This window comes from Enhydra lutris, unplaced genomic scaffold (assembly GCF_002288905.1).
Source record: "Enhydra lutris kenyoni isolate GAN:26980312 unplaced genomic scaffold, ASM228890v2 scaffoldscaffold9, whole genome shotgun sequence".
Classification (NCBI taxonomy): Eukaryota; Metazoa; Chordata; class Mammalia; order Carnivora; family Mustelidae; genus Enhydra; species Enhydra lutris.
In genome coordinates, this window is record NW_019154093.1 from 1,307,271 (window position 1) to 1,319,787 (window position 12,517).

Genomic DNA, 12,517 nt, shown 5'->3' on the forward strand with positions numbered 1-12,517 from the left:
GGTTTGCATGAGCCCAGGACTTAAAAGTCTTCATTTGGGGTTGCCTTCCAATGAGACCTTGGCATCTCTTCCAGAACCGAGTCCAGGGCTCTGCACGAGGCTGCCTCATGTAGGTCAGGAGTCCAGGGCTCTCCACCTGGCTCTGCCTCTCGACCTGCTGAGAGGGCCGAGCGCAGTCCCAGCCCCAGAGGCAGTGCTGGCAGGAAACCACGGAAATAGGGAGGAAGGACCCAGACAGAGGGCACTGAGTAGGCTTTTTGCTCCTTGGATGCTCCTAGGGAATTCCTTCACCTCTGAGGAGAATTCAAGCAGTGCCCCCGGGCTCTACAGGCCTGGCTTGAACAGGGGCTTCTCAGGACCAAGCTTGCGGTCCGGGAAACGTGTTATGTTCTCTCTTCAGTTGTGATGCAAGACCTGTGAGTGGACCAAACTTGAACTTGGATTATAAATCCCCCAGGACATACCCATCCTCCCACTCCAACTCAGGCTGAGATGTGCAAGTGTCCTTGTTTCCCTCATTTGCTCCTTCACTGAGGGGGTTGTCCTTTGAGGGTCCCGGTTCATTGGAGGGTTCCAGTTCTTTCTCCTTACCCTATACTGCCAGGACCTGGACCTACCACCTCTTTGACATCTCCTGACTCATCCCCCCACCCCGGGAATCTTCCCTTGCTATTTTCTTTTTTTAAGTAAGCTCTATTGCCCAACATAGGGCTCAACTCACGACCCTGAGATCAAGAGTCCCATCCTCTACCGACTGAGCCAGCCAGGCGCCCCCCTGCTCCCCCCACAGCCCCTGCTTTTCTTCACCCTCACACTAGATGGATCTTAGTAAAACGAGGCTCTGCTCATGCTCAAGAACCTTCAGTGGCTCCCCATGGATAAAAATGTAGCGTTTCAGGCCTTGACAGCAGGGCTTCAACCCAACTCCTTCCTGGCCACTCTTAACAGGGAGGCCACTGGGCAGGCAGGCAGTGACTCAGGGGACCCCAGGGGGAAGCGCAAATCACCTGCTCAGCACTTGGGGCACCTTGCCTGGCAAAATGTTAACCCCTTCCCACCCTGTCACTCATGTTTTCTCAGACTTCATTTACACATTTTATTTATAACATTGCAGTGAAGAAAAAGAAATGCTATTTTATTTATTGATTTATTTTTAAGCCGGTTCCATGCCCAACGTGGAACCCAACTCAGAGACGGAACCCACAACCCTGAGACCGAGACCAGAGCAGAAATCAAGAGTCGGCTGCCCAACTGACCCAGTCACCCAGGTGCCCTGAAAAAAGCTACTTTAAAAAGCTGCTTAGAGGGTCACCTGTGTGGCTCAGTCGGTTAAGCGTCTGCCTTCACCTCAGGTCATGATCCCAGGGTCCTGGGATCGAGCCCCACAGTGGGCTCCCTGCTCAGCTGGGAGCCTACTTCTCCCTCGGCCTGCCGCTCTCCCCTGCTTGTGCTCTTTCTCGCAAATAAATAAAAAAAATCTCGGGGGAAAAAAAAAGCTGCCTGGAATGGGAAATTTTGTTATGTATATTCAACTACAAGAAAAAAAAAAAAAGAGCTGCTTGGCAGCATTTTCTAGACTAAGCCAGACTTCATCCTGGTAGAAGACTGCCTTTTTTGGGACAACATACCTACTTGGCCTTTCAGTTATGCAAAGCAGGTTTTGCAATGAATATGGAGGGAGAAGCTGAGACCAAAGAGACAGCTGAGCTCTGTGCACCCTGAGATTGGGGGCTGGGGGGAGGTGGTTAGGTTGTTGCTTCTGTTTGGTCATTAATGATATTCTGCTTCCTTGGAGGATCCAGGAAATGGGTTTGGACACAGAGAAGAGAGGGCAGGGACAGAGGACTTTGATCTGAGCTGGGAAGGCCCCATTAACATGGCAGGGAGTGGGGTGAGGGGGTGGGGGCTGGGGAGGAACTTTAGGATGTCCTTTCTTTCTTTCTTTCTTTTTTTTTTTTTAGTAAGCTCTATGCCCAACATGGGGCTTGAACTCATGAACCCAACATCAAGGGTTGCATGCTCAGGTGCCTGAGTGGCTCAGTCGGTTAAGTGTCTGACTTCGGCTCACGTCATGATCTTTGTGTCCTGGGATCAAGCCCGGGCAGGCTCTGTGCTCAGCGGGCAGTCTGCTTCTCTCCCTCTCCCTTGGCCCCTCCCCCTGCTCCCTGCTCATATTCTCTCTCAAATAAATAAATAAAATCTTAAAAAAAAAAAAATGAGCCAGCGAGGGGCTCCCCCCAAATTTGCCCTTTGTAACCAAATTTTACCTGGACCATCATTTGAGGAGGAGGCTGGTTCTGTGGCAGAAGGTGAGGAGGAATCTTAGGTAACCTGGGCTGTGGGAGAAAGGGGACTGTTGCCAGGGTTGGGATGGAGTCCCCAGGGGGGGAGGTGGAAGGTATGAGGCCCGTGGCTCTCTCTGACATCAGGACCTAGGAGCAGCAATGTTCTGGGGGCCTTTAGGAAAGTGCTGGAGGCTTTCTCTGGAACCCAGGCCTGGCTACAGAACTGAAAAATAATGGAAACGAACTCCCACCTCGTTTACTTGCCTGGCCTTGGGGGCTAGGGGGAGGCAGCTTGGCCTGGCAGGCAAAAGGCCAGGAGTTAGCTCTCTGGAGAGAAGAGCAGGTTCGTTGGGTTCCTCTCACTCTCCCTGTGGAAAGAGAGGAGAGAGAGAGGAGCAATTTGCAAGTCTCCCTCAGAGCTCTTTCCACTTTCATAGGAGCCTGAAGAGTGGGATGAGTCATGTTTCCAAATGTAGTGAAGAAGGAGCCCCAGCCTCCCTCCAGGTCCCAACCCGCTGTCTCGTCCGCTCGGGTGGGACTGGCAGCAGGAGGAGATCTATTAATTTGTAGAAAAATGAAGATAGCTTTCGGAATTTTCTGCTAATCATAAAAGGTTTAGGAAGTTGCACATACATAACAAAATCACGTCATTCCATCCCCCAGAGATAGATCCTGTTAGCATCTGGGGTCAAGCTTCCCACGCTTTGTTTTCTTATGCTTTCGTGACCCAGAAGTCAGCCAGGCTCTTAAGATTGAGATAAGATGAGGGGCGCCTGGGTGGCTCAGTGGTTAAAGCCTCTGCCTTTGGCTCAGGTCATGATCTCAGGGTCCTGGGATCGAGCCTCACATTGGGCTCTCTGCTCAGCAGGGAGCCTGCCTCCTCCTCCTCTCTCTCTCTGCCTGCCTCTCCGCCTGCTTGTGATCTGTCTGTCAAATAAATAAAAATCTTAAAAAAAAAATTGAGATAAGATGGGCTTGAACTCTTTATTCTGTACCCAGTAGAAACTCCACTCCTTCCTCAAAACTGGGCTTCTTCAGGGGCATAAATGGGCACAGTCACTTCTGGCTCCTGTCTGCTAACTGCTGAATTCTTTTTTTTTTTTTTAAGATTTTATTTATTTATTTGACAGAGATCACAAGTAGGCAGAGAGGCAGGCAGAGAGAGAGGGGAGGAAGCAGGCTCCCTGCAGAGCAGAGAGCCGGATGCGGGGCTTGATCCCAGGACAGAGGCTTTAACCCACTAAGCCACCCAGGCGCCCCTAACTGCTGACTTCTTAGTTTCTGCAGCCTTTTGGGCTGTCCTGGTGCCCAACTCCTGGGGCAACCCGGCAACTGAGACCAGGATCTTAGCACTTTTCTTCCATTTCCAGAAAAATCCCTATTCACAAGAAGCCATGTGTGTATTACAAACATTCTTAATGTCTGAGGGACCAAGAGGTTACATCACAGGAATACAAACCACCTAAAATTGAGGTTGAGGTTGAGGGGCGCCTAAGTGGCTCAGTCAGTTAAGCATCTGCCTTCAGCTCAGATCATGATCCCCAGGTCCTGGGATTGAGCCCTGAGTCAGGCTCCCTGCTCAGCATGGAGCCTGCTTCTCCCCTTCTCTCTGTCACTCCCCCACTTGTGCTCTCTCAAATAAATAAATTAAAAAAATATATATATATATTTTTAAAAGATTTTATTTGTTCATTTGCCAGAGAGAGCACGAGCAGAGGGAGCAGCAGGCCAAGGGAGATGCAGGCTCCCCACCAATCAAGAAGCCTGATGCAGGACTCGATCCCAGAACCCTGGGATTACGACCTGAGCCAGAGGCAGATGCTTAACTGACTGAGCCACACAGGCATCCCAATAAATATAATACTTTAAAAAAAATAAATAAAAGTGAGGCTGACCTGGGGTGCCTGGCTTGCTCAGTCATTAGAGCATGTGACTCTTGATCTGAGGGTTGTGAGTTCAAGCCCCACGTTGGGTGTAGAGATTACTTAAATAAATAAAACTTCACATAAAAAAAGAAAATAAAATCGAGGTTGACCTGCTTTTGGGAAAAGTCCTCAGGTCCTCTGTCAGGGCCTGTGCCACCACCCTCCTTTCTCGGTGTGCCTCCTTGCAGCTCCCACATGTGGTTGCTGGTGTACGTCTCTTCTAGGCTGGGCCGAGAGCAGGTGCACTTGGGTGCACAGGACTTCCCCCTCGAGTGGTTTATTGAAGTGTTATCCTAAGGAAAGACAATTCTTTCTCTAAGGAGCCTGCTGCCATCTGCTAAGGCGACAATTCCTTCTCTCCTGCTAGACGTGTCTTTTTTTTTTTTTTTAAACAAAAAGGAGCTCATTCTAAACATTCTCTATGACAACAGAGCTGATCTTCTTTTCTCTTTTTTACAAAAGAGGATCTGAAAAGAAACCTTGTCTCTTGCCTAAAAGCTGCTCTGCCCAGATCTTTACCCAGCTAGGTCTTTTGGCCAGACAGATCTGTGCCCTGGGGTTCCACAGACTTGTAAATACCTCTAAATGGCCTGTTAAATGTTGTATTTGTTTCTTATTTATTGTTTACTCTTCTCACTAGAATGTAAATTTAGTGAGGTCACTGATTAGTTTTGCTTTTTTCACTGCTCCATCTTCAGCATTAATCACTTTGTAGACTGTATTATTCAGGGTTCTTCAAAGAAACAGAGTCATTGGGATGTGTATATAGAAAGAAGAACTCATTTAAAGGTGTTGACTCATGTGATTATGGAGGTTGGCAGTCCAGACTCTGTAGGGTGGGCTGGCAGGCTAGACGCTCAGATGGGGTTTCAAGTGTGAAGGTTGTCAAGCTGGAGAATCACCTCTTGCTCATGGGAGGTCAAGTCTTTTGTTCTATGTGGGCCTTTAACTGACTGGACAAGGCCCACTCAGATATTGAAGGGTAATCTGTTTTACCCAAATTCCAACAATTTAAATATTAATTCATCCTTTGGGCGCCTGGGTGGCCTCAGTTGGTTAAGTGTCTGCCTTGGGCTTGGGTCATGATCCCAGGGTCCTGGGATCCAGTTCTACATCCAGTTCCCTGCTCAGCGGGGAGTCTGCTTCTCCCTCTGCCCTTCCTCCCTGCTTGTGATCTCTCTCTTTCACTCCCCCTTCCTCTCTCTCAAATAACTAAATAAAATCTTTTAAAAATATGTCAATTGATCCAAAAGACCCCCATAGAAATGTCTGGAATTATGTTTGACCAAATATTTTTGCAGCGTGGCCCAGCCAGGTTGACTGGGCCAAATTAACCATCATGACAGGCACTTGATAACTATTTGTTGAATTAATGGCTGAGTGAATGAATGAACTTAAGCAAGGTGAGAGTTCTGTCCTGGTCACACAGCTGGCAAAAAGAAGGGACACATCTTCTGAACTTGAGGCAGGCTACTGTTCTCACCATCCCTCCACAAGGCTTCTTCTGAACAGTGACCAGAGCCAGCCTTGTGTGGTTCTTGGGGCTATTGTCAGAGCACAGAAGACTTTCGTCTGCAAGCTCTTGACATTCCACAAAGATCTATGCTCATGTCTGGCATCATTACAAAACACCCCTGTCTAGAATAGGACTTAAAAAAAAAAAAGATTTTATTTATTTATTTGACAGACAGAGATCACAAGTAGGTAGAAAGGCAGGCAGGGGTGGGGGGAGCAGGCTCCCCACTGAGCAGAGAGCCCAACATGGGGCTCGATCCCAGGACCCCGAGACCATGACCCAAGCCGAAGGCAGTCGCTTAACTGACTGAGCCACCCAGGCACCCCTACGATAGGCCTTTTGATAGAAATGCTCACGTGCATTATCTGAAGCAACTAAAAAATTATTTTACGAAAAGGAAAGCCTCACCTAAAAGCTCCTGCAGGTGTGGATAAGCAAAGAGCTAGGCTCTTTGGTGTGGAGATCTGGTCCCAAACCACTAACCTACCCAGCAAATTGTTGCCCACTTCCCTTTGTGCTCTCTGCCTTCCAGCCAGGTTAAGCAACTTCCTGTTACCTGCGCAGACCCTGAATTAATTCCCCCTTCCTTGTTTCACCTGGTGCTCTTACCACCCCTAGCATGAACTGCCCTTTACATTTTATGCATTTATTTATTCATTCAATAAATATTTCTTAAGCCCCTAAAGGGGGCAGGTGTTATCTTTGCACTGGTCACACAGTGATGAGCAAAAGAGGTTAAGGTGCCTGCCCTTCCTAGAGCTCACATTCTAGTATTGGGAAAACAGACACAATTCAAGCCAGTATATGAACAAGATGATTCCAGGTGGTGATTAGCACTGGGAAGAAAGCCAGGAAGTAATAACAGGCTGCAACAAGCTGATGTGGGAGATAGTGCTGGGGTGGGGGAGAGATGTCTTGTAGACGGAAGCTCAGGGCTGGTGTTTGAGGAGAGACCCCAGCCACCTGGGGACTGGGGGAAGAACGTTATAGGTAGAGGCAAGTGCTAAGGCATAGGGTTGCGCAAGCTTAATGGGTTAGAAGAACAGCGAAAAAAACCCCAACCAAACAAATGTGTATTTCATACTTCGTCAGGCATGTGCTAGGTTCTTTGCATATAAGGATAATGGGCTCAGGTCATGGGGCATGGTCCTTTCTCTTAAGAGTTCGTTATTTTGGTGCGGACATAGATGTTATAACTGACACCTTTTCGGGGGATGTGCCTGGACCATGAGTCAGTGACCCCACTCGCTCCTTTCCCCATCCAGGGCCGCGGGGCCCCTAGCAGCCATGTTTGCCAGTGAGCCCATCCACCAGTGGCCATGGCTGATTGGACCAGGGGGATCACCTGACTTCAACAGGTCCAATCAGGTTCCCTCTTCCCAGGACCCCGGAAGGGGGCTTCAGGCGTCACACCCCCCACCCCCCTGGCTTGTGACTGGCACTAGAACATTTATTAACTCAATAAAATTGCCTCTCGCTGCTGTTGTGAGGGTGAGGTGACCGGCCGTGCCGATTTCCCCAGGACTGAGAAGTTTCTGGGGTAAAACTAGGAGAGTGGCGGGCCAGCCGGGATAGTTGGTCATCCTGTCTGCTGTGTGCCAGGGCCAAGGGTTGAACCTGAGAATTTAGGACCTGCGGGCTGGTCGGACCCGTTCGCGTGGCTGGAGCAGCGGAGGAGGCCAAAGTGCTGAGAGAGGAGAATGGTGGAGAAACACCGTGAGTCCTGGCTTCTATTCTTGGTCCGGGGGTCTTCCCAGAGGCCATCTATGTCCCTTACCATGAATTCTCAGACAGCCCTGTTCCCTTCAGATGAAGCTCTTTTGTTGGCTTCAGTGAGCTGCGGGGGGCTTCTGAGGGTCTCAGCTCCCAGCTACTTTATCGACCCTCTCTCGTACCTCTCACTGCCGCCTCCCTTACTTACATGTCACCTTTTAGACTGTAAAAATCCGCGTGTGGATCATCTTTGCTCTTCTCCCCAAACATAGTGTCTACCTTGTCTTTTGTATAGAAAGTGCTCGGTTCAATTATTATATGCAAATAAGGGGTTCTACACAGCCCGGGCAGTGTGAATAGTTTTCCTGAGTGATGATAATCTCTCGCACTTGTGTGGTGCTGCAATCTATAAAGCATGTTCAGGTTCATTAGTTGACGGGCATCCAACTCTTCCAAATTTGAATATTAGGGGCGCCTGGGTGGCTCGGGTCATGATCCCAGAGTCCTGAAATCAAGCCCCACGTTGGGCTCCTTGCTCAGTGTTGGGGGGAGGGGGGCGCTTCTCCTTCTCCCTCTGTGCTCCCACCCCATGCTCTCTCTCAAATAAATAAAATCTTTAAAAAATTTGGGGGTATTAGTAATAATAGCAGTTGCTCTTTATTTTGAGTATATTCTGTGGGCTCAGGGACAAAACAGTACCTTGAGGCTCAGAGAGAGGAAGTGATTGGCTCAGGATCCCTAAGTTTCTGTGTCACAGATCCCACGACAGAGCCTTGTGTTCAGGCTGCAGACCCATATTCCCTCTGCCCAGCCAAGATCTCAGGCTGCTCAGCCCCTCCCCCTGGGGCTCTGCCCTGACCCCCTGGGGTGCTGTGGGCTGCAGGTCACTCAGTTTGCCAGTTTGGCCAACCTAGGTCAATTGGGCTCTCAGGAGCCTCTGTGGTTGCCATGGCACCTTCCCTAGGCTCCTCTCAGTGTAAACCTGGGGGCGAGCTGTTTTGAAGCAAATGGGGAAAACAGAGAAATTTTCTCACTAATGCGGGCAACTAGCAAAAGGGCTGCCTCTCCTCTGAATTTCTTTCAGCACCTCGCAGGTGAGTCTGGGGCCATGGAGTCCAGTCGCTGCATTTCACAGGTGAGGAAACTGAGGCTCTGAGTGCTTGGAGTTTCACAGAGAGATTTTGTGCTGTGGCCAGGAAGGTCTATGGACTCAGAGAGACCTGGGTTCCAATCCAGCTCCTACACGACCTTGAGCAAACTCTCAGACTGCTCTGAGCTCTAGATTCCCAATCTGTAAACTTGGAGTCATGATCGTCCTCCCCTGAAAGAGTTAAGTGAAGGATTAAATCATATACATAAAAGGGCTTCACGCAGTGCCTGGCATATGAATGGTGCCCATTCATTGCCCATTCATTGCCCAAGGTCATCCTGCCCAAGGTGGGAGAAGGGGCATTGTTACCAGATTCAGGAGACGGGTTCTGATCTCGATTCTGCTCCCAATTCTGCTCCTAACTTGCTGTCTGTCAGTGCCTTTATCCCACTTTGCACCTCAGCATCTTTCTCTATAAACGGAAGGAGGGTTGGACTAGACAATGGCTAAGCCTTTTTTCCAGTTCTACGGTTCTGAGCATCTGGTGACAGGATACTAGTCCCAGGTTCCCTAAATCTGTCTGTTTCACCTCACCTCCCGCCTTGCTACCAGAATGGTCCTGGTGCCCAGCTGGGAGGCCAGCACCCTGAGCCTGAGGGCCCTTTAAGGAGAGAGAGCGATGCCTCTGAGGGTAGGAACTTTCCATGAGGGCTGGGGCTGTGGACACTCATCTAGCTCCCCAGCACCCCGCTCTGGCTCAGGGTTTTGCCCAGGGTTTGTTGGGGAGAGGCTGGGGAGGACAGGGATGGGCAGCGGGGTTGCGGGGGAGGGGAGGTGGAGGATACCTTGGAAGAAGGAGACTAGGACTTGCCAGCAGGGAGTACCCATCGGACAAGGTCACCTGAAAGTGGTTATTAATACTCGGCTTCAGAGTGTGCAGATGAGAGCTGGGGCAGTGCCGTGCTCCAGAGGGGAGTTACTGAGGATGAAGGAGGAGGATGGAGGCAGGGGGTAGCATTAGGGATTCCAGCCGAGGGAATGGGAATGAACTCCAGATGGAGGGAGGAGGAGGCTTGGGATGAGGTGGGAAGCTGAAGGGAATGAGCAGAGGAAACAAAGTGGAGAAAGGCAAGGCAAGAGGCAAGAGCTGATTTGTTCTCTAAGGAAAATGACAGCTTGATAGAAAAAATGGGAGACAGAGCGTGTTCATTCTGCCATCCTGAGCTTCCCTCACTGTCCCCCAGGAGGCAGGCAGCTGTGGCACTGTGCATGTTCTCCGAGAAGTTTCCAGAAGGCCCTTCTCTCCACCAGGTCACACTCCACTGAGGCCCATTGTCTTCTGTAACACCTCGGCCTCTATTCATGAAGCTCTAGCTGGCTCTGGGCAGGGAGCACACTCTCCTCCCAGCCACTGTCCCTTCCCTTTTGCTCTCACTCAAGTCCCTTCGATCCCTGCCCCTCAGCATCCACCCCCTCCCCCTCAAACAAGCAAATCTTGTAGTTTGATGCTTGTGAATCAGCTCTAGAGAGGACCCAGACCACCGTTCAGTACATGTACCCACCATGGCCAGATCCCAGGGATGGCCCCTTCTCGGTCTGGGAATCACTTTGCCTCACATTTGAGAAAGGAAGGTTGTTGGAATAACAGCACTAGCCAGGATGGCAGCTTATGAAATGTTTCCATTGTGTCAGGCGCGGCAGCAAGCTCTGTGTTTGCATTGCCCCATTTCTCTTCTTCATAATCCTATAAAATATGTGTTATTAGCAGTTCCTCTTAATAGATGTGGAAATGGAAGCTTGGCAAAGTTGGTAAATTTTCCAGCATCCCCTAACTAGCGCGTGGCAGGCCCAGTGTTCAAATGCAGGGTCCATATTCTTAATCACAGATTTCCACCTCCCAGTTTCAAAACAAATACACATTCATGCCACTAAGCCATGTTCATTTATTTCTGTGTCACTCTTCTTGGGATGTTACCCATGCATGGATGCATCCTTCAGGAATGCTTTTAAGCTGCAAGTAACAAAAAGACAGGACTAGCAGGGGCTCACACCAGAGGTCTTGACATAGGCAGTCCAGAGCTGGTATACTCAGAGCTCAACAACATCACCAAAGATCCAGGCTTGTTCTGTCTTTCCACTGACAAGCTCACCATACTGGCTTTTCATTGTCATGTTTACTGTATGATTGCAGGATGGCTGCTATAGCTCCAGGCATCATATCAGCATCCCAAGGGGGTTTGGGCAAATAGTTTCCTTCTGATGGGCCTTTGCTTTTCATTCTGGGAAAAGAAAGCCTGTGAGCAGATTTGTTTTTACATCTCATTGGTTACATATCCACCCCTGGGATGCAGGATGTTGTAGGGAAGTATGTGTTATGATGGCTCCTGCTTAACAAATCATCCCCAAACCTAGTGGCTTGAAACCACAACCATTTATTTTCCATCAGCTGTCTGTGGATAGCTGAGTAGTTCTGTGATCTGAGTCAGCCCGGGCTAATCTTAGCTGATCTTGGCTGGTCTTACTTGGCTGGTCTTACTTACTTGTGTCTGTGGTCAGCTGTAGGGTTGGCTGAGGGCTGCCTGGTCTAGGAAGGTCTTACTTACTCACATGCCTAGTGTTTGCTGGTTATCAAATGGGGTGATGGGGTGATGACTCTCTTATCCAGCAAGCTAGCCCAAGCTTGTTTCCATGGTAGCGGTAGAGTTCTAAGAGATTGGGTAGAAGAATGCAAGGCCTCTTGAGATCCCAGACTCTGAGCTGGCATGCTGTCATTTCCATCTCATCTTTTGGGCAAAGCAAGTCACAAAGCTGGCCCAAGCACAGGGGTAGGAAATGGACTCCACTGCTTGATCGGAAGAGCCATAAGGTCACATGGCCAAGAGTATAGACACAAAGAGGAATGAAGAAATTGTGACCATTTTGCAATCTACTACAGACTGTCATAATTTATTAAGGCCAGTTCACCCCCTGGGGGTGAGGGGAAGGAGCTCCCTTTCCCAAAATCAAGGGAACCCACCTACCCCTGATCAGAGACTAGGAGAATAAGGGGAAGACATGGTTGTTGGGCAGATGGCAGGCAGTGTCTGGACAGGGGTCTAATCCTGGGGCTGAGGAGCTGGTGGGAGATTCTGCAGCTCCAGTTTCCCCCATCACCTTCCTTCTTCCAAAGACAGTGATTTTCATCTGTCTTTTGTTGATACCTGGTCTGGGCCTCATGATGTTTCCTCTAACAGGTATATGCTTTTCCTCCTTGACATTCAGTGTTACAAAAACAATTTGAAAAATAAATAAATAAAACAAACTCCACCCCTGCCCCCATCCACCAGGGTTGTGGGAAAATCCAGAGTCAGAGAGGAGAGGGCCTGGTAGGGGGATGGTTTAAGCCTTCTCCTTCCTTGAGGTTTGCATGATCCAGGAAACATGAGGCAAAGACCTTTGGCATTCTGTCCATCCGGGTCACGTCTGAAGTGCTTTTGTTTAAGCCCCAGGTTCCACTTGAAAGCAGGAGCCTTTATCTCTCTTCCCTTGACCCTGAACTTGCTGCCAAAATATTCCAAGTTCTTACTTGCTGCCCATCAAAGTCCTCACTCAGGGAACCTACAAACTCTTCTGTCCTCTCCTTCTCAGGGAGTCCAGTCTTCTCCTGCTGTGGCCACCCTCCCTCTTCCACTCCATTCTCTCTTCCTCTGGACAGACCAAGGCCTCCCCAGCAGTGTGTGGGTGGGATGGTGTTCTAGGAATCCAGGACCTGACAGTGCTTCCAGGAGGGAGATGTGCTTCCAGGGAACAGACAGTGTGTGATAGAAACTAATCTGGGGGAGCAGGGAAGGGAACAACATCGCAGCTGAGACGTGATGGGGGTGCGGGAGGGGCTTAGCTGACAAAGGGGCCGAGGAGGCTGCAGTAGAGTGTTACAGGCAGAGGAACCCTCATCCCAGCAGTAGCTCACATATGGAGGACTGCCTACATGCCGGGTGCTACAAGGTAG